Source organism: Heterodontus francisci, chromosome 4 (genome assembly GCF_036365525.1).
Source record: "Heterodontus francisci isolate sHetFra1 chromosome 4, sHetFra1.hap1, whole genome shotgun sequence".
NCBI classification, from domain to species: Eukaryota; Metazoa; Chordata; class Chondrichthyes; order Heterodontiformes; family Heterodontidae; genus Heterodontus; species Heterodontus francisci.
Genome location: NC_090374.1, coordinates 128,085,893 through 128,110,595, shown reverse-complemented (window position 1 = coordinate 128,110,595; position 24,703 = coordinate 128,085,893). Strand labels below are relative to the sequence as shown.

Below are 24,703 nucleotides of genomic sequence, written 5' to 3'. Positions count from 1 at the left end.
TTACTAATCAGACCAGCTACATTTTCCTCCAGATCATTTATATATACTACAAACAGCAAAGGTCCCAGCACTGATCCCTGCGGAACACCACTAGTCACATCCCTCCATTCAGAAAAGCACCCTTCCACTGTTACCCTCTGTCTTCTGTGACCGAGCCAGTTCTGTATCCATCTTGCCAGCTCACCTCTGATCCCGTGTGACTTCACCTTTTGCACCAGTCTGCCATGCGGGACCTTTGGTTGGAAGTCACATGATTTAAGATCCTGCAGCACCTTAAAAAGGCAGGCCTGTTGATTTCTTAGATTTTGAATTTAGTAAACCTGTTACAAAAATACATGTTTGAAAAGAGTGCAGCCCTTTCTCTTTTGGTGCCATGTAAATTATCGTGGAGCAAAGGAGAATATCTCACTCAATCACTTCCCTTCCTAACAGCACTGTTGGTATACCTATACGCCAAGAACTTCAGCAGTTCAAGAAAACAGCTCACCACCACCTTCCCAAGGGCAATTAGGGATGGGCAATAAATGATGACCTAGCCAGCAACACCCACATCACAATACCCATGAACAAATTAAAAAAGAAACTAGAACTGCAGGCCCCTAAGAAGGACACCCGAGGGAATGGGATGAGGTGTAAATGCCACTTTCACACACCACTCACCTGGCAGCAGTGCAGATAAACCTTAATAGCATCACCAGATCAACAAAGATAGGAGAACCCATCATGAATGTCCAAAATGCACTGTACTAAGCAAATGTATAGCGCTTAAAATATTCAATTATCTCCTTTTCACATTGTCTTAAAGTAGTTGCAGACCTTACCATGAATGTCCATGATGCTTCAGAACACACTTTACATCTACAGCCTTCACCTGGAAGTGTTCTTTTATCAATGTCCTTGCATGCATTTTGTTCAGAAGAATTCTCCCAGTTAATATAGTTTTGTGTTGCAGCTATATAGTCATTACACCCACTATGGACTGTGTGCAGGAATTTGTGTATTCATTGCATATAGTATTGAGAAGAAGCCCATAAAAGGGCTCTCTACAGTTTCCCAGAAGATTGGGAAGTATAAGGCTTGTCACTAGCTTGGAATATTTTTTCAAATTTGTACTCTTTTTGTTCTATTCTCTAATTAACCTAATGCCACCATAGCATGCATCTAAGTCTTTAACTATGTCACTCCTGATGAAAGGTACAAGTGAAAGCTGCTTATATGAACCTGCTTCATAACCCATCTTCCCCTTCATCTGCTACAGGAAACAGCACTAGCTCCAATAAAGATACATACTAACTCTTCACAGCAGCACACTCCATCACTCCCTTACCCTCCTAAGTACCAACTCAATTACATCACTACTGAGGAAGCGCACTGAGTGAGACACGTACAACAAAGTTGTGGCTGAGCAGGGTCAGGAACCTGCTGGCTCAAGGGATAGCTTGCATCTGACTTTAGCAGTTCAGCTTGGAGATCTGCAAGAACGTGCAAACATTTGACTATATTTTGACAATCAGTAAGTCAGCATGGGTACAAGAGAAATTTGAAATTGACCTGAATGCAGTCAGTATTGCAGTTTCCAAGTGGACATTTCAGTGGATCGTCATTGAAGAAGAACATTCATTAACACTACAGTGAAGCCACTGACATCTTTACTGGATGGCAGTTGTCAAGCTTAATGCAATTTATTTTACCAACTAGACTAATGCTGTTTATTCTAGTGTAGAATTATTTATCATTCTTTCGTGGAAAAACAATTTGCATGTATATAGCACCTTTAAATGTAGAGAAATGCCCCAAGGCCTTTCAGAAAATGGAGGGGGGGGGGGGGGGGGGGGGGTGGACAAAGGGAAAAAAATGGACAAGTCACAGGAGATATTAGGAGGGGTGATCAAAAGCAGGGTCAAAGAGGTAGTTTTAAACATAGAAGCACACAGAACATGAAACCAGGACATTTGACAAAACTTGACTCCACACAAGCAAACTGTTCTAATCACATTTACCAACACTTCATTTTCTTTCAACTCCTTTTCCTTCATCCACCTACCAATCTAATTTTGAATGTTGCCATAGTTTCTGCCTTAACCACTAACCCTGTAAGTGAAGTTCACAGCCTCATAACTCTCTTTGTAAAGAGGTTTCTCCTGATCTCTTGTTCTAAATCTCTTACAATTAATCTCATATTTATGTCTTTATTTTATTTTAGTTTGTTTCTTCTGTGCCTACCCACTGTTTTTTTTCATGTTTGTACTTGGGGCCAGGCTATTCAGTTTTCTGTCAGTTAGTACCCTCTCTATACTAAGGCTTTGTCTTTCATCACACCATTAACATACCATTTGTCTTTGCTCCATGATCTTCTGGTCAGTTATTCTCTGTGACCTTGTCCTATCAACACCTTCTCTCTTGTTATCTCTTGCCCCACCCCCACTTTACTTGCTTAAAACCTATTACATTTCTGGCTGTGCCAGTTCTGATGAAGGGTCACTGACCTGAAATGTTAACTCGGCTTCTCTATCCACAGATGCTGCCAGACCTGCTGAGTACGTCCAGCATTTCTTGTTTTTAATTCATATTTATGGCCCCTTGAATCAGTCTGCTCTTGTTCTCTGTTCCATCATTGCATAATTTTAAATATTTCTATCATTTCATCCTACGGCCTGTATTCTAATGAGAAAGGCCTGAATTTTGCAACTTTTCTGTTACCAAGCAATATCATGGTGAATGTGCATTGTACCCTCTCAAAGCCTCACTATTTTTCCTATAGAATGCAACCCGATACTGCAAACAGTGCTCTAGCTGAGGTCTTATTAAGGTTTTATATAGGCTCATCATTACCTCTTGCCCCTAAGCTCTGGAATTCCCTCCCTAAACCTCTCTGCCTCACTACTCTTTTTTTTAACTTTAAGATGCTCCTTAAAACCTACCTCTTTGACCAGGATTTTAACATCTGCCCTAATATCATCTTATGTGGCTCAATGTCAAATTTTGCAGGAACACTTCTTTGAAGCACCTTGGGACATTTCTTACCATTAAAAATGCTATATAAATGCAATTCGTTATATTCTGTCCCTCTTATAAAACCAGGTATTCAATTTGTGTTTCTTTACAGCCTTATTAACCTGAGGTGCTGCAATTAATGTCATGTGAACCTGTGCCTCCAAATTCCTCAGCTGTTCCACAGCACCAAGCCACCTTCCATTCAGAATATAATACTGCTGAGTTTTTAACAACCAAAATATATCACTTCCCACTTACTGACATTGACTACCATCTGCCACTTTTTATCCCACTCCCCCATCTTCTCAAGATCCCTTTTGCAGCTTCCTTTTCGTCTTCTGAGGAATTAACCATAGCTTCTACTTTGCAAATTTTGGCACCGCTCCCTCGAGGCTGCGATCCGAATCATAGAATGCTTATAGCACAGAAGGGACAATTTGGCCGGTTCTCTGCCAGAGCAACTCAGTTCGTCTCATACCCTTGCCATTTCTCCTTAGCCCAATTATCCAATTCCCTTTTGAAAGCCACGATTGAATCTACCTCCACCATACACTCAGGCAGTGCATTCCAGATCCGAACCACTCTGCGTTTAAAAAAAAAAGTTTTTCCTTCTGTCACTTCTGGGTTTTTTTTTGCCAATCGCCTTAAATTGGTGCTCTCGGGTTCTTGAACCTTCCACTTTCTAATACCTCCTCTTTATCAATTTTTAGCCCATCCAGTGTCTCAACTACCTGTTCTTTTGCTACAACTTTGGCAGCATCTTCTTCCTTGATAAAGACAGGTGGAAAGTACTCATATAGTACCTCAACCATGCCCTCTGCCTCCATGTTTAAATCCCCTTTTTGGTCCCTAATTGACCCTACTTCTCCTTTTACCACCCTTTTGCTATTTATATGCCTACAGATGATTTTTGGATTCCCTTTTATGTTGACTGCCAGTCTCTTCTTGTACTCTCTCTTAGCTGCTTTTATTTGTTTTTCACTTCCCCTCTGAACTTTCTACATTCAGCCTGATTCTCACTTGTATTATCAACCAGACACCTGTCATACGTACCCTTTTTCTGCTTCATCTTACTCTTTATCTCTTTCGTTAAAGCTCTGGCTTTGTTTGTCCTATCCTTCTCCCTTATGGGAATGTACCTCAACTGTACCTGAACTATCTCTGTTTTAAAGACAGCCAGTTGTTCAGTTACAGTTTTGCCTGCCAATCTTTGATTCCAGGTTATCCGGGCCAGATATATTCTCACCCCTTGAAATTGGCCCTCTCCCAATTAATTATCTTTATCTTGGATAGTTCCTTGATCTTTTCCATAGCCAACCTAAACCATACAATCACTGTCCCCTAAATGTTCCCCTACTGACATTTGATCCATTTGTTCCACCTCATTGCACAGAACCAGATCCAGCAATGCCTCTTTCCTCATTGCACTGTAAAGATACTGATATAGAAAATTCTCCGCATGCACTTTAGGAACTCTTCATCCCCCTCTTCCCTTTATACTATCACTGTCCCACTCTATATTCGGATAATTAAAGCCCCCCCCCCATTATAACTATTCCACAGTTTTGCACCTCTCTATAATTCCCTTGAAAATTTGCTCTTCTATACCTTTCTCACTAATTGGTGGCCTATAGGTTACACCCGGTAGTGCAATGTTTCATAGCTCTAACCAAATATATCCTGTCCTTGACCTCTCTCGGACATCCTCTCTCTCTAGCACTATATTACCTTTAATCAATACTGTCACCCCTCCTCATTTCTTTCCTTCCCCATCTTTCCTGAACACATTGTATCCAGGAACATTTAGTAGCCAGTACTGCCCTTTCTTGAGCCACCGCATCATATTCCCACTTGGCTACCTGTGCCTGTAGCTCAACAACCAAATCCTGAATATATACAACAAACACAAGTGACTTCAGAACTGTGGGGCACCACTACATACTTCCAATCACCCTGAAGGACTTCCTTTAATTGCTCCTCTCTGTTTTCTCCATTCTAACCAATTTTTAATCTAGTTTGCTATTCTCCCTCTAGTTCCATGTCCCTTACTCTTCTCTAGTAGTCTCCTGTGTCAAAGGCTTTCCTACCGTCTAGGCACACTACATCCACTTCATTTCCCCCTCTAAGGAAAAGCTTCATGACATAGAGGGTGGTGGAGACACAAAGGGGTTTAGAGGAGAATTACAGAGGGTAGGATCGAGGCAGCTGAATGCATGGCTGCCAATAGTGAGCTGAAGGGAGAGGGGATGCACAATTGATGGGAGTTAGAAGAACAGAAAATATTGAGGGAGGTTGTAAGTGCTGGAGGGGGAGATAGGGAGGGGCAAGGCCATGGACGGATTCAAATGTGGATGAAGCATTGTGAGACCAGGGACCAATGAAGGTCAGTGAGGTTAAGGGTGTTGGGTGAGTGGAACTTGGTCCAGGATAGGATAATGGCAATGGAGTTTTGGATGAGCTGAAGTTCAGGGGGTGGAGAGTGGGAAGCTGGCCTCTGGGGAGCATTGGGAAGTTTAGTCTGGAGGCAATGAAGACATAAATGACAGTTTCAGTGGCAGATAGGCTGAGGTGGATGATGTTTGGGAGGTAGAAGTTGGTAGTCTTTTGTGATAGCGAGGCTTTGGAGTCAGAATCTCAGCTTGGAATTGAATAGGATGCTAAAGTTTGAATAGGCTAGTTCAGCCTGGCTGGGTAGGTGGAATGGAATTGATCCCGAGACAGCCAAACTTTTAGCTGGAGGTATTTATGGATCATCCAAGACGGGATGTTAGACAAGCAGTCAGATTGTCCAGAAGCAGTGGAGGGATTGAGAAAATTAGAGCTGGCCATCATCAGGAGGTGGAAGCTGACCTCACTTGTCTGGATGATGTCATGAAGGGACAGCCTATAGATGAGGCAAAGGAGGGGCCACAGATCGATTCTTGGAGGGCCCTGAGGTAATGTTGCAGGTATAGGAAGAGAAGTCATTGTTAGGGATGGTCTGGCTGTGCTCACATAGGTAAAAGTGGAATTAGGTTACAGCAGTCCTACCACACTATACAACTGAGTGGGCCTTTGGAGGAGCATGGCGTAGTCGATTCTGTCAAAAGCTGTGGAACAAACATCTCACTTAACAGAATGCCAGTTGACTTTTGAATTCACACATCTATTACCAGTACCTTTTAGGATTCTTTTAGAATTTCCCTGAAAGATTTTAATCTCACTTTATTTAAAATTGAGATTTTATTAATAGTTTACATCAGAGGAAATCCCCTGTTTGCTAATTTGTGAACAACTGCTTGCAGGCACAACAGCAGAATGGTATACTATGGTTGAAATGCTGTGCTAGATACCCTTTGATCTTTTTAAAAATGTCATTTATTTGCATCATTAAACTTGCATTTTATGTTAATACTGCAATTTGAGGATTTTTTGTGGTATCATTTTCTCTCTCAATAGTTTAACCAGCAGTTGCTTTAGGCAGGCATTGCTACATGCAGGCATTGTTCACTACAATCATCCATTGCCCCGCCACAGTATCGAAACGACTCTTATCAAAGTCACAAATGACATCCGATGTGACTGTGACAAATGTAAACTCGTCCTCCTTGTCCTTCTCGACCTCTCTGCAGCCTTTGACACAGTTGATCACACCATCCTCCTCCAGCGCCTCTCCAATGTCATGCAGCTGTGTGAGACTGCACTCACCTGGTTCCATTCGTATCTATCTAATAGTAGCCATAGCATCACCTACGATAACTTATCTTTCTGCTCCCACTCTCGCTCTTGCTCTTATGTTCCCAAAGGATCTATCTTTGTCCTCCTATTTTCTCATCTACATGCTGCTCCTTAGCGACATCATCCAAAAATGCATAGTTAGTTTCTACATGTACGCTGACGACACCCAGCTCTACCTCACCACCCACCTCTCTCGACACCTCCACTGTCTCTGAATTGTCAGACGCCTTGTCCAACAGCCAGTACTGGATGAGCAGAAATTTCCATCAATTTAATAAGCTATTGTCTTTGGTCCCCACCACAAACTCCGTTCCCTTGCAACTGACTCCATCCCTCTTCCTGGAACTTTTGTGGCTGAAACAGACTATTCACAATCCTTGTGTCATATTTAACCTCTGAGTTATCAACCACGTATCTGTATCCACCTCCGTAACATCGCCTGACTCTGGCTCTCCCTCAGCTCATCTGTTGCTCATTCATTCTTTTGTTACCTTTAGGTTTGGTTATTCCAGTGCACACCTGGCCAGCCTCTCGAATTCTACCCTCCGTAAACTTGAGGTCGCCCAAAACTCCCCGTTGCCATATTCATTCCCCCATCCCTTTCGCTTACTTAAGACCTATTACATCTCTAATTTTTCCCAGTTCTGATGCAAGGTCATCGACCTTAAACATTAACTCTGTTTCTCTCTCCACAGATGCTGCCTGATCTGCTGAGTATCTCCAGCAATTTCTGTTATTATGTCATCCAAAACTGTGCTGCCCGTGTCCTAAACTGCACCAAATCCCGTTCACCCATCACCCCTGTGCTCATTGGCCTACACTGGCTTCTGGTTAATCATTGCCTCGATTTTATAATTCTCACCCTTGTTTTCGAGTCCCTGCATAGCCTTGCTCCTCCCTATCTGTTCTCTCCTGCAGCCCCACAACACTCTAAGTTTGGTTTCCTGAGCATTCCAGATCTTAATTGCTCCGTCATTGGTAGCTGTGCCTCCAGCTGCCTGTACCCTAAGCTCTCGCATTCCCTCCCTATGCCTCTGTGCCTCACTACCTTACTTTCCTCCTTTCGGACACTCCTTAAAACCTACCTGTTTGACCGAGCTTGTGGTTGTCTGCCCTAATTTCAGCTTACGTTGCTTGGCGTATTATTTTGTTTTAGAATGCTCCTGTGAAGTGCCTTGAGGCATTTTATTGTGTTAAACATGCTATATAAATGCATGTTGTTGTACAATCCCGGAGCTGTACCTTTTTGGTAAGCTGATCAAAAAATGCTGGAAATACACAGTTGGTCAATTATAACTTGTTCTGGTGAAGGGTGCCGTAAGAAAAAATGCACTTTGATAAGGTCCCACATAAGAGGTTGGTGTGCAAAATTAAAGCACATGGGATTGGGGGTAATATACTGTCATGGATTGAGAATTGGTAACAGACAAGAAACAGAGAGTAGGAATAAACAGGTCTTTTTTTGGGTAGCAGGCAGTTTTTTAAAAATTCATTCATGGGATGTAGGTGTCGCTGGCCAGGCCAGAATTTATTGCCCATCCCTAATTGCCCTTGAGAAGGTGGTGGTGAGCTGCCTTCTTGAACCGCTGCAGTCCATGTGGGGTAGGTACACCCACAGTGCTGTTAGGAAGGCAGTTCCAGGATTTTGACCCAGCGACAGTGAAGGAGCAGCGATATAGTTCCAAGTCAGGATGGTGTGTGACTTGAACGGGAACTTGCAGGTGGTGGTGTTCCCATGCATTTGCAGCCCTTGTTCTTCTAGTTGGTAGAGGTCACGGGTTTGGAAGATGCTGTCTAAGGAGCCTTGGTGCGTTGCTGCTGTGCATCTTGTAGATGGTACACACTGCTGCCACTGTGCGTCGGTGGTGGAGGAAGTGAATGTTTGTAGGTGGGGTGCCAATCAAGCGGGCTGCTTTGTCCTGGATGGTGTTAAGCTTCTTGAGTGTCATTGGAGCTGCACCCATCCAGGCAAGTGGAGAGTATTCCATCACACTCCTGACTTGTGCCTTGTAGATAGTGGACAGGCTTTGGGGAGTCAGGAGGTGAGTTACTCGCCGCAGGATTCCTAGCCTCTGACCTGCTCTTGTAGCCACGGTATTTATATGGCTACTGCAGTTCAGTTTCTGGTCAATGGTAGCCCCTAGGATGTTGATAGTGGGGGATTCAGCAATGGTAATGCCATTGAATGTCAAGGGGAGATGGTCATTGCCTGGCACTTGTGTGGCACTAATGTTACTTGCTACTTATCAGCCCAAGCTTGGATATTGTCCAAGCCTTGCTGCTTTTCTGCACAGACTGCTTCAGTATCTGAGGAGTCATGAATGGTGCTGAACATTGTGCAATCATCAGCGAACATCCCCACTTCTGACCTTATGATTGAAGGAAGGTCATTGATCAAGCAGCTGAAGATGGTTGGGCCTAGGACACTACCCTGAGGAACTCCTGCAGTGATGTCCTGAAGCTCAGATGATTGACCTCCAACAACCACAACCATCTTCCTTTGCGCTAGGTATGACTCCAGCCAGTGGAGGGTTTTCTCCCTGATTCCCATTGACCTCAGTTTTGCTAAGGCTCCTTGATGCCATACTCGGTCAGATGCTGCCTTGATGACAAGGGCAGTCACTCTCACCTCACCTCTTGAGTTCAGGCCTTTTGTCCATGTTTGAACCAAGGCTGTAATGAGGTCAGGAGCTGAGTGTCCCTGGCGGAACCCAAGCTGAACGTTACTGAGCAGGTTATTGTTAAGCAAGTGCCGCTCGATGGCACTGTTGATGACACCTTCCATCACTTTACTGATGATTGAGAGTAGGCTGTTGGGGTGGTAATTGGCTGGGTTGGACTTGTCCTGCAGTGACTAGTGGGGTACTGCAGGGATCAGTGCTTGGTCCCCAGCAGTGCAGAATATATATTAATGACTTGGGTGAGGGAACTAAATGTAATATTTCCAAGTTTGCAGATGACACAAAGCTAGGGGGTGTAATGTGAGCTGTGAGGAGGATGCAAAGAGTCTCCAATGTGATTTGGACAAGTTGGGTGAGTGGGCAATGCATGGCAGATGCAGTATAAATTGGATAAATGTGAGGTTATCCACTTTGGTTGTAAAAACAGAAAGGCAGATTATTATCTGAATGGTGATAGATTGGGAAAGGGGGGCGGTGCAACGAGACCTGGGTGTCCTTGTGCACCAGTCACTGAAAACAAGCAGTTAGGAAGGCGAATGGTATGTTGGCCTTCATTGCAAGAGGATTTGAATACAGGAGCAAGGATGTCTTACTGCAGTTATACAGGGCCTTTGTGAGACCACATCTGGAGTATTGTGTGCACTTTTGGTCTCCTTATCTGAGGAAGAATGTCCTTGCCACAGAGGGAGTGCAAAGAAGATTTACTAGGCTGATTCCTGGGATGGCAGGATTGACTTATGAGGAGAGGTTGGGTCGACTAGGCCTATATTCACTAGAGTTTAGAAGAATGAGAGGGGAATCTCATAGAAACCTATAAAATTCGAACAGGACTAGACAGGCTACATGCAGGGAGGATGTTCCTGATGGCTGGGGAGTCCAGAAGCAGGGGTCACAGTCTCAGGATACGGGGTGTGCCATTTAGAACTGAGATGAGGGGAAATTTCTTCACTCAGAGGGTGGTGAACCTGTGGAATTCTCTACCACAGAAGGCAGTGGAGGCTAAGTCATTAAAGATATTCAAGAAGGAAATAGATCTATTTCTTAATGCCAAAGGGATCAAGGGATATGGGGAGAAAGCGGGAACAGGGTACTGAATTAGACGATCAGCCATGATCTTTTTTGAATGGCGGAGCAGGCCCTAAGGACTGAATGGCCGACTGCTTCTATTTTCTATGTTTCTATGTTTTTTAAAATTATTGTATTTTGTACTGCTGGGAACAGTTTGTTAATTGGTTAATCAACCAGAGTTGAGAAATTGATTTGCAGTCCAAAACATCTTTAGTTATCAACAAAGATGGCCCATGTTGTTCCACAGATTTATTTTTGGACACTTTGGCACTCTCACCTCTAAGTCACAAGATTCTGGTTTCAAGCCCCATTCTAGGACTTGAGCACAAAAACCAAGGCAGACATTCCAGTGCAGTACTGAGAGAGTGCTGCATTGTTGGAGCTGACATCTTTCGGATGGGATGTTAAAAGCTGAAGCCCTGTCTGCTCTCTCAGGTGGACATAAAAGATCCCTTGGCACTATTTGGAGGAAGAGCAGGGGAGTTATTCCAAGTGTCCTGGCCAATATTTATCCCTCAATCAATTCACAAAAAAATTATCTGGTCCTTAGCACATTACTGTTTATGGGAGCTTGTTGTGTGCAAATTGGCTGCTGTGTTTCCTATATTACAACAGTGACTACACTTAAAAGTATTTCATTATCTGTAAATCACTTTGAGACGTCCGGTGCTTGTGAAAAGTGCTATATAAATGCGTCTTTTTTTTTTTCAGATTACCCAGTATGGCACACAGTCAGTCAGACTATTTTTTTTTTCAAAAAAAGCTCCCCAGGCTACAATATTGGGTCCTGACCTTTTGCAGCAATTTAAGTCCTTGATTTGACCGAGCCCTCTGTGGTTGCCTTTTATTAAATTCATTCTTGGTGTCTGGACCTCTCAGGCAAGGCTGGTATTCATTTCCCATCCCAATTACCCTGAGAAGATGGTGGTGGGCCACCTTCTTTAGCCACCATTAATGCTTTGATACAACTGAGTGGCTTGCTAGGCTACTTCAGAGGGCAGTTAAGAGTGAACCATGTTGGTGTGGGACTGGAGTCACATATAAGCTATGTAAGGACAGGAGGTTTCCTTCTCTCAACCACATTGGTGAATCGGTTGTTTTTTAAACAAGAATCCAACAGCTGCATGGTCACTCTTTATACTGATACCAGCTTTTTAAAATAGACTGATTTAAAAAAAAACATTGAATTTAAATTCTCAAATTACCGTGGTGGGATTTGAACTCATGAATTTTGGATTATTAGCCTGGTAACTTAGCCACTGCACAATTCATAAATGTTGAGGAAGTGTGTTAAACTGTACTTTTGGTAAATATTTCATACGTGAATTAAACGCTAATAGGTTCAAAGTCTGTGTTTTGAATTTTGTAAGAGTGTTTGTCCAGTCCATCGTTTGAAGAGGGAGGGGAATTTTCCACTTAGAGCAGAGAAGGCTAAGGGGAGATCTGACAAAGATGTTTAAAATCGTAAATAGTTTAGAGTAAATAAAGAAGAACTGTTTTACAGTGGCAGAAGGGTCAGTAATGAGAGGGGACAGATTTAATGCGATTGCCAAAAGAACCAGAGACGACATGATGAAATACTTCTTAATGCAATGAGTGACTAGGATTTGGAATAGTAACCTTCAAAAGAGAATTGGGTAAATAATTGAATTAGAAAATATTGTAGGATAGGAACATAGGAGCAGGCGTAGGCCATTGGGCCCATCAAGCCTGCTGCACCATTCAGTTAGTTCATGGCTGATCAGCTACCTCAACGTCACTTTCCCGCACAATCCCCATATCCCTTGATCTCATTAGTATCCAGATATTTATTGATTTCTAGAGCAGGGAAGTGGGACGCACTAGATTGCTCTTCAAAATAGCCAGTGCAGACTTTATGGGCCAAATGGGCTACTTCTGTGCTGTACTATTCTATGACAGACTGATCCTATGAATTCAAAGATGCAATGTAATACATTCCAGGAGTCAATATACAGCATAAGGATTCTGTGTTACGATCCCTGGATCAGTAACCTAAAAATTGAACAGAAAAGATGAATTTCAATTTGTCAGGGTTCAATGTCTGCTTAAGGGAGTGATTAGTGACATAGAATATGTAATAAGCAGAAAATGTGACAGGTGTGCGATCATACATCATAACTTGTTTTTCCTGTTAATATGCTGACTGACCTAGAACAAAGAACAGTACAGCACAGGAACAGGCCATTTGGCCCTCCACGCCTGCGCCGAACTTGATGCCTGCCTAAACTAACACCTTCTGCACTTCCGGGGACCGTATCCCTCTATTCCCATCCTATTCATGTATTTGTTAAGATGCCTCTTAAACGTCATTATCGTACCTGCTTCCACCACCTCCCCCGGCAGCAAGTTCCAGGCACTCACCACCCTCTGTGTAAAGAACTTGCCTCGCACATCCCCTCTAAACTTTGCCCCTCTCACCTGAAACCTATGTCCCCTATTAACTGTGATTCTTCCACCCTGGGAAAAAGCTTCTGACTATCCACTCTGTCCATGCCTCTCATAACTTTGTAAACCTCTATCATGTCACCCCTCCACCTCTGTCGTTCCAGTGAAAACAATCCGAGTTTATCCAACCTCTCCTCATAGCTAATGCCCTCCAGACCAGGCAACATCCTGGTAAACCTCTTCTGTACCCTTTCCAAAGCTTCTGGTAGTGTGGCGACCAGAATTGCATGCAATATTCTAAGTGTGGCCTAACTAAAGTTCTGTACAGCTGCAGCATGACTTGCCAATTTTTATACTCTTTGCCCTGACCGATGAAGGCAAGCATGCCATATGCCTTCTTGACTACCTTATCCACCTGCGTTGCCACTTTCAGTGACTTGTGGACCTGTACGCCCAGATCTCTCTGCCTGTCAATGCTCCAAAGGGTTCTGCCATTTACTGTATACTTCCCACCTGCATTAGATCTTCCAAAATGCATTACTTCACATTTGACCGGATTAAACTCCATCTGCCATTTCTCCGCCCAAGTCTCCAACAGATCTATGTCCTGCTGTATCCTCTGACAATCTTCATCACTGTCCGCAACTCCACCAACCTTTGTGTCGCCCGCAAACTTACTAATCAGACCAGCTACATTCTCCTCCAAATCATTTATATATACTACAAACAGCAAAGGTCCCAGCACTGATCCCTGCGGAACACCACTAATCACATCCCTCCATTCAGAAAAGCACCCTTCCACTGCTACCCTCTGTCTTCTATGACTGAGCCAGTTCTGTATCCATCTTGCCAGCTCACCTCTGATCCCGTGTGACTTCACCTTTTGTACCAGTCTGCCATGAGGGACCTTGTCAAAGGCTTTACTGAAGTCCATACAGATAACATCCACTGCCCTTCCTTCATCAATCACCTTTGTCACTTCCTCAAAAAACTCAATCAAATTAGTGAGACAAGACCTCCCCTTCACAAATCCATGCTGCCTCTCGCTAATAAGTTTGTTTGTTTCCAAATGGGAGTAAATCCTGTCCCGAATAATCCTCTCTAATAATTCCCCTACCACTGATCTAAGGCTCACCGGCCTATAATTTCCTGGATTATCCTTGCTACCCTTCTTAAACAAAGGCACAACATTGGCTATTCTCCAGTTCTCTGGGACTCACCTGTAGCCAATGAGGATGCAAAGATTTCTGTCAAGGCCCCACCAATTTCTTCCCTTGCCTCCCTTAGTATTCTGGGATAGATCCCATCAGGCCCTGGGGGCTTATCTACCTGCTGTGTATTTGTTGTATTTTCTGTTTTTATTTAAAATTTCTAACATTTGCAATGTTTTCTTTTATTTATGATAATCTGCCCATAGCAGATATGCATCCCCTGAAGATCAACAATTATTGCACTTGATGCATCTGCTCACTTCATTAAAGCTTCACTACAAATCACTGTTAGACTTGATGGGGGTATTGTAATCAGACATTTCATAAAACATGTTACAATCATTGTATTAGAATGTAATGGTCTTGAGAGACAAACATCAATAGGCTCGTTTAACAAGCAAGGGCCTGCTTGACGATATGGTCTGGTTAATGGAATTTCATTCTTGTTGATTCTCAGAAAAATTGGAAAGGATTCCTTGTAAGGTTATAGACTATGTTTCCCTTCTAATACCTTAACTTAGTATTAAAGATCCCTCCTTTTTAGTTTTAAGTGTGCATATAAACAATTGATTTTTTTTTGACTATGACTATTTGGGTAGCTTAGATTTGTATTTGCAAACAATCAATAGACTCCATTTTAAAGTAGCTAAATGCTCGGACTACGGCTGGAACAAAAACAGTTCTGGGTTACACATGTTCTAGGATATAAGACTGCAATATAATGTTGAAATAAAAACAAGAAATGCTGGAAATACTCAGCCGGTCTGGCAGCATCTGTCGAGAGAGAAGCAGACTTAACGTTTCAGGTCAGTGACCCTTCATCAGAACTGACTAATATTAGAAATGTAAAAGGTTTTAAGCACGTAAAGTAGGGGCTGGTGCAAGAGATAACAAAAGAGAAGATGTTGATAGGACAAGGTCACAGAGCATAACTGACCAAAAGGTCATGGAACAAAGGCAAACGGTATGTTAATGGTGTGCTGAAAGACAAATGGTTAGTATAGAGCGGGTGTGAATTGACTGAAAAGCACAAAGCACTCCAAGCACAAACATTAAAAAAAAAGAAACAGTGGGTAGGCACAGTAGAAACAAACTAAACGAACTAAAATAAAATAACCAAAAAAAAACTAAACATAAAAAGGGGGGCCCATCATGCTGTGAAATTATTGAACTCAATCTTCAGTCTGGCAGGCTGTAGCATGCATCATTGGTAAATGAGATGCTGTTCATCGAGCTTGCATTGATGTTCGCTGGAACACTGCAACAATCCCAGGACAGAGATGTCAGCATGAGAGCAGGGAGGGGGTGTTGAAGTGGCTAGCAACTGGAACCTCGGGGTCATGCTTACGGACTGAGCGGAGGTGTTCCGCAAAGTGGTCACCCAATCTGCGTCTGGTCTCCCCAATGTCGAGGAGATCACATTGTGAGCAGCGAATACAATATACCAAAATGAAAAGAATTACAAGTAAATTGCTGCTTCACCTGAAAGGAGTGTTTGGGCTTTTGGACAGTGAGGAGAGAGGAGGTAAATGGGCAGGTATTACACCTCCTGCGATTGCAGGGGTAGGTGCCGTGGGAAGGGGACGAGGTGGTGGGGAAAGTGGAGGAGTGGACGAGGGTGTTGCGGAGGGAACGATCCCTTCGGAATGCTGACAGGGGAAGGGAGGGGAAGATGCGTTTTTTTAGTGGCATCACGCTGTATGTGGCGGAAGTGGCGGAGGATGATCCTTTGGATCTGGAGGCTGATAGGGTAGAAAGTGAGGACAAGGGGAACCCTGTCTCGGTTCTGGGAGGGAGGGGAAGGGGTGAGGGCAGAGGTGCGGGAAATGGGCCAGACACGGTTGAGGGCCCTGTCAACCACAGTGGGGGGGAATCCTTGGTTGAGGAAAAAGCAAGACATATCAGAAGAACTGTCGTGGAAGGTAGCATCATCAGAGCAGATGCATCGAAGATGGAGAAACTGGGAGAATGGAATGGAGTCCTTACAGGAGGCAGGGTGTGAAGAAGTGTAGTCGAGGTAGCTGTGGGAGTCAGTGGGCTTATAATGAATATTAGTAGACAGCCTGTCACCGGAGATGGAGACAGAGAAGTTGAGGAAGGGAAGGGAGGTGATGGAGATGGACCATGTCAGGGTGAGAGAAGGGTGGAAATTGGAAGCAAAGTTGATAAAGTTTTCCAGTTCAGGGCGGGAGCAGGAAACGGCACTGAGACTGTCATCAATGTACTGGAAAAAGAGTTGGGGGAGGGGGCCTGAATAGGACTGGAACAAGGAATGTTCGACATATCCCACAAAAAAACAGGCATAACTAAGACCCATGTGGGTACCCATAGCAACACCTTTTACATGAAGGAAGCCAGTGGAGTTGAAGGAGAAGTTGTTCAATGTGAGAACATGTTCAGCCAGGCGAAGGAGGGTGGTGGTGGATGGGACTGGTTAGGCTTCTGTTCAAGGAGAAAGCAGAGAGCCCTCAAACCGTCCTGGTGGGCGATGAAGGTGTAGAGAGATTGGACGTGCGCGAACCCCTCGTCCACTCCTCCATTACCCCCACCACCTCGTCCCCTTCCCACGGCACCTTCCCCTGCAATTGCAAGAGATGTAATACCTGCCCATTTACTTCCTCTCTCCTCACTGTCCAAGGGCTCAAACTCTCCCTTCAGGTGAAGCAGCAATTGACTTGTACTTTCAATTTAGTATACTGTATTTGCTGCTCACAATGTGGTCTCCTCAACATTGGGGAGACCAAACGCAGATTGGGTGATCGCTTTGCGGAACACCTCCGCTCAGTCCGTAAGTATGACCCCGAGGTTCCAGTTGCTGGCCATTCCAACACCCCCCAACACGGCTCTCGTGCTCACATCTTTTGTCCTGGGATTGCTGCAGTGTTCCAGCGAACATCAACGCAAGCTCGAGGAACAGCATCACATTTGACAGCCTACAGGACTGAACATTGAGTTCAATAATTTCATAGCATGATAGCACTCTTTCCCCCCCCCCCCCTTTTTATGTTTAGTTATTTTTTCTTTTTTTATTATTTGGTTATTTAATTTTTTTTAGTTTGTTTCTACTGTGCCTACCCAATGTTTCTGTTTTTTTTAATGTTTGTGCTAGGAGTGCTTTGTGCTTTTCCATCAATTCACACCCTCTCTGTACTAACACTTTGCCTTTCAGCACACCATTAACATACCGTTTGCCTTTGTTCCATGACCTTCTGGTCAGTTATTCTCTGTGACCTTGTCCTATCAACACCTCTTCTGTTATCTCTTGCCCCAGCCACCGCTTTACTTGCTTAAAACCTTTTGCATTCTAATATTTGTCAGTTCTGATGAAGGGTCACTGACCTGAAACGTTAACTCTGCTTCTCTCTCGACAGATGCTGCCAGACCAGCTGAGTATTTCCAGCATTTCTTGTTTTTTTCAGATTTCTAGCATCTACAGTATTTTGCTTTTAATATAATGTTGAATTTGACTCAGCTGGGCTCTGAATTTTGTATTTTGTATATTTTCAAAATTTTTAATTGTTGCACTTGCTACCTGTTATTCCTGGTTTGGACAGTTAGCACGTAACATGTCAAAATAAGGATATAAGAATTTCTAGAGTTGGATAAGGGCCAGTCGATTCAATTTCATCTACCTGCTTTTTTATCATCTCCCTCAATCATAATCTTTAGAGAAATTCATCTAATTGCCTCTTGAACCCATTTATATTGTCTACTTCAATGGCCTTCCCATGTAATTTATTTTAAACATTTCAGCTCTCGTGGGAAAAAAGCCTGACTTCTCTCATCTCTCTTCATAACTATAACCCCTCATCCCTAGAAGCATTTTAGTGAATTTATGTTGCACTTTGCATTGCTTTTAGAAAGTGGGTACATGTGAGGACTAATACTATAGTGAGGAATACAATTGTGATCCTGAAAGAGAGTTAGAGAAGATAGATTAAGAAACAGGGCTTCCAATCTCAGAATATTATAATTACATGCCTCCTTTCATGTCAATCGTAACTTCAAAACTACTGATCAGGATTTAGATTTAGATTTAGAGATACAGCACTGAAACAGGCCCTTCGGCCCACCGAGTCTGTGCCGACCATCAACCACCCATTTATACTAATCCTACCCTAATTCTGTATTCCTACCACATCCCCACCTGTCCCTATATTTCCCTACCACCTACCTATACTCGGGGCAATTTATAATGGCCAATTAACCTATCACCCTGCAAGTCTTTGGCTTGTGGGAGGAAACCGGAGCACCCGGAGGAAACCCACGTGGTCACAGGGAGAACTTGCAAACTCCACACAGGCAGTACCCAGAATTGAACCCGGGTCGCTGGAGCTGTGAGGCTGCGGTGCTAACCACTGCGCCACTGTGCTGCCCTATATTTGTTAAATATAACTTCATAAATCCATTTCTTGCCCTTTAACAAGTCACGTTTTCCTAAATCCTCATTACCAGATCTCTTAAAATCACTCATGATTTTCAACAATGAGGTTGCATATATGTAATACCTATAAACTAGAATAAAATCCCCATGTTTCAGAGGTGCAAGGAAAGAAAATGGATGCAAAGCCAAAGGAGATATTAGGAGGGTGACCAAAAATTGTAAGGAGGATTTTTTTTTTAAAAGCGAAAGGTAGAAAGGCAGAGCTGGCAAGGGGAGATAGTCCAGAATGAAGGGCCTAGGTAACAAAAGGCATGGTTGTCAAGGGTAGGACAAAGGAAGGGGGGGAATACACAAGAGTCTGAGAAATGGAAAGTTGGGGGATGTTAGGGCTGGAGGAGATTTGGGAGAAAGGGAGGGATGAAGTCCTGGAGGGATTTAAACACCATGAGAATTTTTAGTTTGAGTCATTGGGAGACCATGAGCTGATGTTGATAAGCAGCAGAGTTTTGGATTAGCTGAAATTAATGAATGGAAGGCTAGCCAAGGGCATATTAGAATTGCCATCTCTGGAGGTGACACTTGCAGAACTGAAGACTTTAACAGATGGGCTAAGCTGGAAATGGAGGCAGGCTGTATGATGGAAATGGAAATAGATGGTCTTTGTGATGGAGGGCAGGCACATGAGTTCAGAAACTCAGTTCAAGATCAAATAGAACGGCTTGGAAAAGATTTGTCCCAGTGTTCATAACTGGAGGAAACTGCAGCCCACCACGATTGGATGTTGAAAAAGCAGTCTCGCAGCACATAGAGAGTGGAGGATTTGAAAGAGATGGTGGAAACATAGAGCTGAGTGTCGTCAGCATGGAATCTCACTCTTCAGATTATGTCGCCAAGGAGCAGCATGTAAATTAAGAAGAGGATGGTGCCAAGGATGGATCCTGGGATTCTCAAGGTGACAAGGTGGGGATGGAAAGAGTAACAATTGCTAGAAATGCTCTGGCTACAATCAGATAAGTAAGAGTGAAACCAAACAAGGACAGTCTCACCAACCTGGGCAGCGGAGGAGAGCATTGGAGGAGGTTGGTGTGGTCAACCAGGTCAGAACCTGCAGAGAAATTGAGGTGGGAGAATGCACTACAGTCACAATCACAGCGAATGTCATCTATGACCTCATTTAGGACCATTTTGATGCTGTGCAAGGGCTGGGAGCAGGGTTGGAATGATGGAAACAGGAAAATGGAGAAGAGATGACCATAGATTTAGGTGGCAACAGCACATTCAAGGACTTGAGAATTGAAGGAGAGGTGATGACAGTTTTGAAAGAGAGGGAGAGTGTATCTATTAACAATGTCAGTAAACATGGGGACAGGAAGGGAAGTTGGATGGCCAGAAGTTTAAGGAGTTGGTTGATAGTGGAAAATAAGTGGGGTTATGTTTGCTGTCCAGTACGATCTTAGAATATTGGGTGGTTTTGGCAGAGATGATTTACGCCTATTGAAGCTTGATCTAGTCTAGACAGATCTGAGGAAAGATGGCCAAGACATATGCCCCAGGTATGCTCAAATCTGTGCCCTTGGACTTGAAGGAGTAAAGATGAATGGAGACAGTGAAGATTCTGCTTGGGGCAAAGACCTCAAAGGATGAGGAGAGGGAGTGCTTCAGCTCATCAACAGCTTTAGCGGTATCGTGGTAAGTGGAACGCCAGAGGCTAGCCAGTTGAGATTTTGAAAGAACAGATTTAAGTGATTTGGGGAAAGTTTTTTTCCAATGGCAGGCATGGAAGGAATTGGGATTGGAAAGAAGTAGGGAGGTGTTGATGATCAGGGATACATAGATGTTGTCAGAGATGTCCTGATCAGTGATTAAGATAGAGAGAACTTGGGTAGTGGAGAGGTTAAGGGGGTGGTGGTGATTATGGGTAGTTGAGTATATCTATTTTTTCCTATAATTGATTTCAAAATTACTGGTAAATTTTTCCAAGCGATATATTCATAGAATCATAAAATGATACAGCATGGAGGAGACCATTCTACCCATTGACCTTGTGCAGGCTCTTTGAGTCGAATTGGATAGCTCTGCCAATCACCACCTTATCTATAGCCATATAATTTATTTTCCTTTAAGGATTTATCTGATTTCACTTTGAAAGTTCCTGTCATGTCTACTTCCACTGTCCTTTCTGGAAATGCATTCCAGGTCACAACACCCTTGTTAAGGCATTCGAGAGGGTTCAGAAAAGATTCACAAGAATGGTTCCAGGGATGAGGAATTTAAGCTACCTGGAGAAGTTGGGTCTGTTCTCCTTGGAGAAGAGGCAATTTGATAGAGATGCTCAAAATCATGAGAGGTCTGGACAAAGTAGATGGGGAGAAACTGTTCCCATTGGCTGAAGGATCCAGAACCAGAGGACGTCAATTTAAGGTGATTGGTAAAAGAAGCAACGGCAACATGAAAAACATTTTTTACACAGCCAGTTGTTAGGATCTGGAATGCACTGCCTGAGAGTGTAGTGGAAGCAGATTCAAGCAAGGCCTTTAAAAGAGAACTGGATAATTATCTGTAGAGAAAAGATTTGCAGGGCTGCGGTGAAAAGGCAGAGGAGTGGGACTAGGTGAGTTGCTCTTGCAGAGAGTCACCACGGACACGACGGGCCGAATGGGCGCCTCCTGTGCTGTAACCATCCTATGATTCTATAACACACTGTGTAATTTTTTTTCTTTTGCCATTGACCTTAAATCTGTATCCTCTGGTTACTGACCCTTCTGCCACTGGAAACATATTCTCCTTGTTTAATCTATCAAAACCAGTCATGATTTTGAATACCTCTATCAATCCTCCTCTTAACATTCTCTGCTCTAAGATGAGCAACCCCAGCTTTTCAGCCTCTCCACATAACTGAAGTCCTTCATCTCTGGTACCAGTCCAGTAAATATCTTCTGAACTCTTTCAAAGGACTTGACTGCCTTCATAAAGCGTGCTGTAGAGAATTAAACACAATACTCCAGCTGAGGCCTAACCAATGTTTTATAGGATCATGGGAAATAGGTGCAGGCTAGGCCATTTGGCCTGTCGAACCTGCTCTGCCATTCAAACAGATCATGGCTGATCATCTACCTCTATGCCATTTTTCCCCACTATCCCATATCCCTTGATGTTGTTAGTATTCAGAAATCTATCGCTTTGTCTTGAACATGCTCAATGATTGAACTTCCACAGTCCTCTGGGGTAAAGAATTCCACACATTCACCACCCTCTGGAGTAAAGAAATTCCTCCTCATCTCAGTCTTTAATGGCCTACCCCTTATTTTGAGACTGTGCCCTCTTGTCGTAGACTCACCAGCCAGAGGAAACATCCTTTCCACATCCACCCTGTCACGCCCTGTAAGAATTTTGTAAGTTTCAATGAGATCACCTCTCATTCTTCGAAAATCTAGAGAATACAGGCCCAGGTTCTGCAATCTCTCCTCATAAGACAATCCTGCCATTCCAGGGATTAGTCTGGTGAACCTCTGTTGCATTCCCTCTGTGGCAAGTATATCCTTCCTTAGATAAGGAGACCAAAACTGTACACAATACTCTAGGTGTGGTCTCACCAATGCTTTATACAATTGAAACAATACATCTTTACTCCTGTAAGGGATACGGTGGGAGCGCGGGTAAGTGGATCTGAGTCCACGAAAAGATCAGCCATGATCTTATTGAATGGCGGAGCAGGCTCGAGGGGCCGGACGGCCTACTCCTGCTCCTAGTTCTTATGATCTTATGATAATCAAATCCACTTGAAGATGTTTAGCATAACTTCCTTGCTATCATACTCTATGGAGGGAATTTTCTCAGCCCCTTGGAGGTAGGCAGGCTGGGAAAACTTGAAAAAAGTGCATTGGGCTAGCTCCTTGATGTTTCCCCATCTCCAGCCGCTTTTCCCAGAGGCGGACTGCACGCCCGGACAGCAATCCGCCTGGTCGCTATCTGAAACCAATTAAGACCGTTAAAGCACCAATTAACCAGGATTTTCCGAGGGCTGTGGCAGTTTGCTGGAGGTGCCTGGGCTCCCCACTGTATCTGCAGCTCATCTCTTCACAGGAGGCGAGAGCACAGCGGGCAATCAGAGTGTCATGAAATGAATATGGAGAGTTATCTTTAAATGAGCATTTAGGTTTCTTCACATCTGCAGGCAAATGCTTTCAAAGTGGAAGCATTTCCCTGCAGACAGATCCACCTGATAGTTGTGGGCGTTGGGATTTGTCTGCCGGTTCAACCATTAGTAGCGTGCCTCCACCTTGTGGTGCCTTCTCCCTTTCCGTTCATCTGTACAATGCACACCATCCGTGGTGGGGATGCTGGCTGCCCTTCCCATCAGCTGCTCCGATTAACCCTCCTGCATCTGGTGCCCTTGGGGATAGTGCTCCCAGAGGCGGCGGCTTAACTGGCCGCCTCCGGGAAGTTCGTACCTGATGCCCTGCCACTCGCTCTTCCAGGTTCTTGATCAGGAATTCATCCTGATGGTGGGATCAGCATGCTAGCGACAAAATTCAGCGCAATGTATTTGTTAGTAAAGCCAAGGATCCTATATGCTTTTGAACAGTATTGCTCTTATTTGAATAATAATATGAAAGTTCCTTAGGACAGGAAAATGGCTATCAAATTCGCTGAAAATTTTCAATTATACTTAATTAAGCATTTTTGTTCTTGTTAGATTATCTATTGGATGCTTTAATGCTGGCCACAGTATAGGCAGGCTTAAGATCAGTTATTGCTAGCTATTTTCTCCAGACTATGGGGACGTTGCATAATAGTCTATCTAATGTTTGCCAGGCATGACAGAGACATGCAGAGTTCTGGAGGATTTAAATATTCACAATGTTCAAAGTAGTTCACACAGATAATGAATCAAAACTTGCAACTCAATTCTGATCATTTCCCGGTGATTGACAACCTAGTGTTTAGTGGTTATGATTGGGGTGGAAACATGGATCAAACCTGTAAGAGGGCAGGGCCAAAAATTCTTTGCAGTCCCGATGATAAACAGTTCTATAAGCAGGTGTCTCCAGATGTGAACTTGTATTTAATTATATGGACATTTGGTTACATGGACAAGCATAAACATTCAGAAGTAAAGAGAAAGGAAAAATTTGCATTTATATAGTTCCGTTCATGACCTCAGGACATCTGAAAATGCTTCACAACGAAGTACTTTTGACTTGTAGTGACTTTATAGCCAGCAAAGTAGCTGAGTTATATCTGGTTCTGTCAACATTTTGTTCCTTGAGAAATGGCTAACAGTATTTCAAAGATCGATCTTGTATTGAGAGGCAGTGCAAAAAAGTCTGTTGAAGTTTTGAGTATAATAAAGGTTGTAACTAGTATAAATATGCTGTTTGTACTGAATTGTGTTCACTTATCTGTTTAATATTAAACAAATTTGTCTATTGGTTTATAGCCTGAGATGAGTGATAGGGCGTATATTCAACCTCACTTAATAATCATGAGTGCAAGTTGTCTGGACCAAGGGCTTTTGTCTCTTAAGAGTGTCTAATACATCTGTCAGTGTTTGCCTCTTGCTATTCCTTTGCCAATCATGGAAATATGGAGCTGAATTTTCGTTCCAGGGTCCTGATCCTGACGCCGGGCTGAATTCTGGGTTGGAAACCTGGAGGTGGCTGTGGCTGGACCCTGGAGGAGATTTTTGAGGGAGCAGCCAATTAAGAAGGAGCTTCTGGGAGCCCTGTTCAGTTAAGGACGGTGGGTGGGCTCCACAGTCGGGAGGGCCAATGGAAGCACTCAAGGCTTTGGGCGGCTGGCAGCCCCACCGGGTGATGTGGGTGATGCTGCTGTATGTGAGGGACTGCGAGGGTGCCTCAAGCTGAAGGTGCCTCTGAAGACTTATAAATTGCACAAAATATATTGTGGCCACAGCTGCCAGACCACCATTGCAAAGGGGGAGCTCCTGCACAAGATGTCCTGCAGCCGTGGCTGTAGCCCACTCAGCCCAGTGGATCCATGTGTGTGAAGAATGCTCTCAATTGGCGCTTTAATTGGCATAATTGGATATCCCCCATTGGCAGGCAGGTAGCTATTCAGTAAAAAGTTTAATAGAAGTGTACATTCATATAATGTGACTTCTATACTGCAGCTTCCATGGTTTCCACTTTGCAATGATGTCACTTGTAATAAAGCTGATCTGCTTCTGAAGGAAATGTTATTTTCACCTTTCCAGTTTTTATGTTACAGAATTTATTTTT

At 43.6% G+C, this 24,703-nt stretch overlaps 1 protein-coding gene across 3 annotated transcripts in view; it reads left to right on the top strand.

Annotated features, from left to right (window-relative positions):
- Nucleotides 1–24,703, top strand: part of auh (AU RNA binding protein/enoyl-CoA hydratase) — a 301,138-nt gene that overhangs the window by 140,901 nt on the left and 135,534 nt on the right. The gene's annotated exons all lie outside the window — the stretch shown is intronic.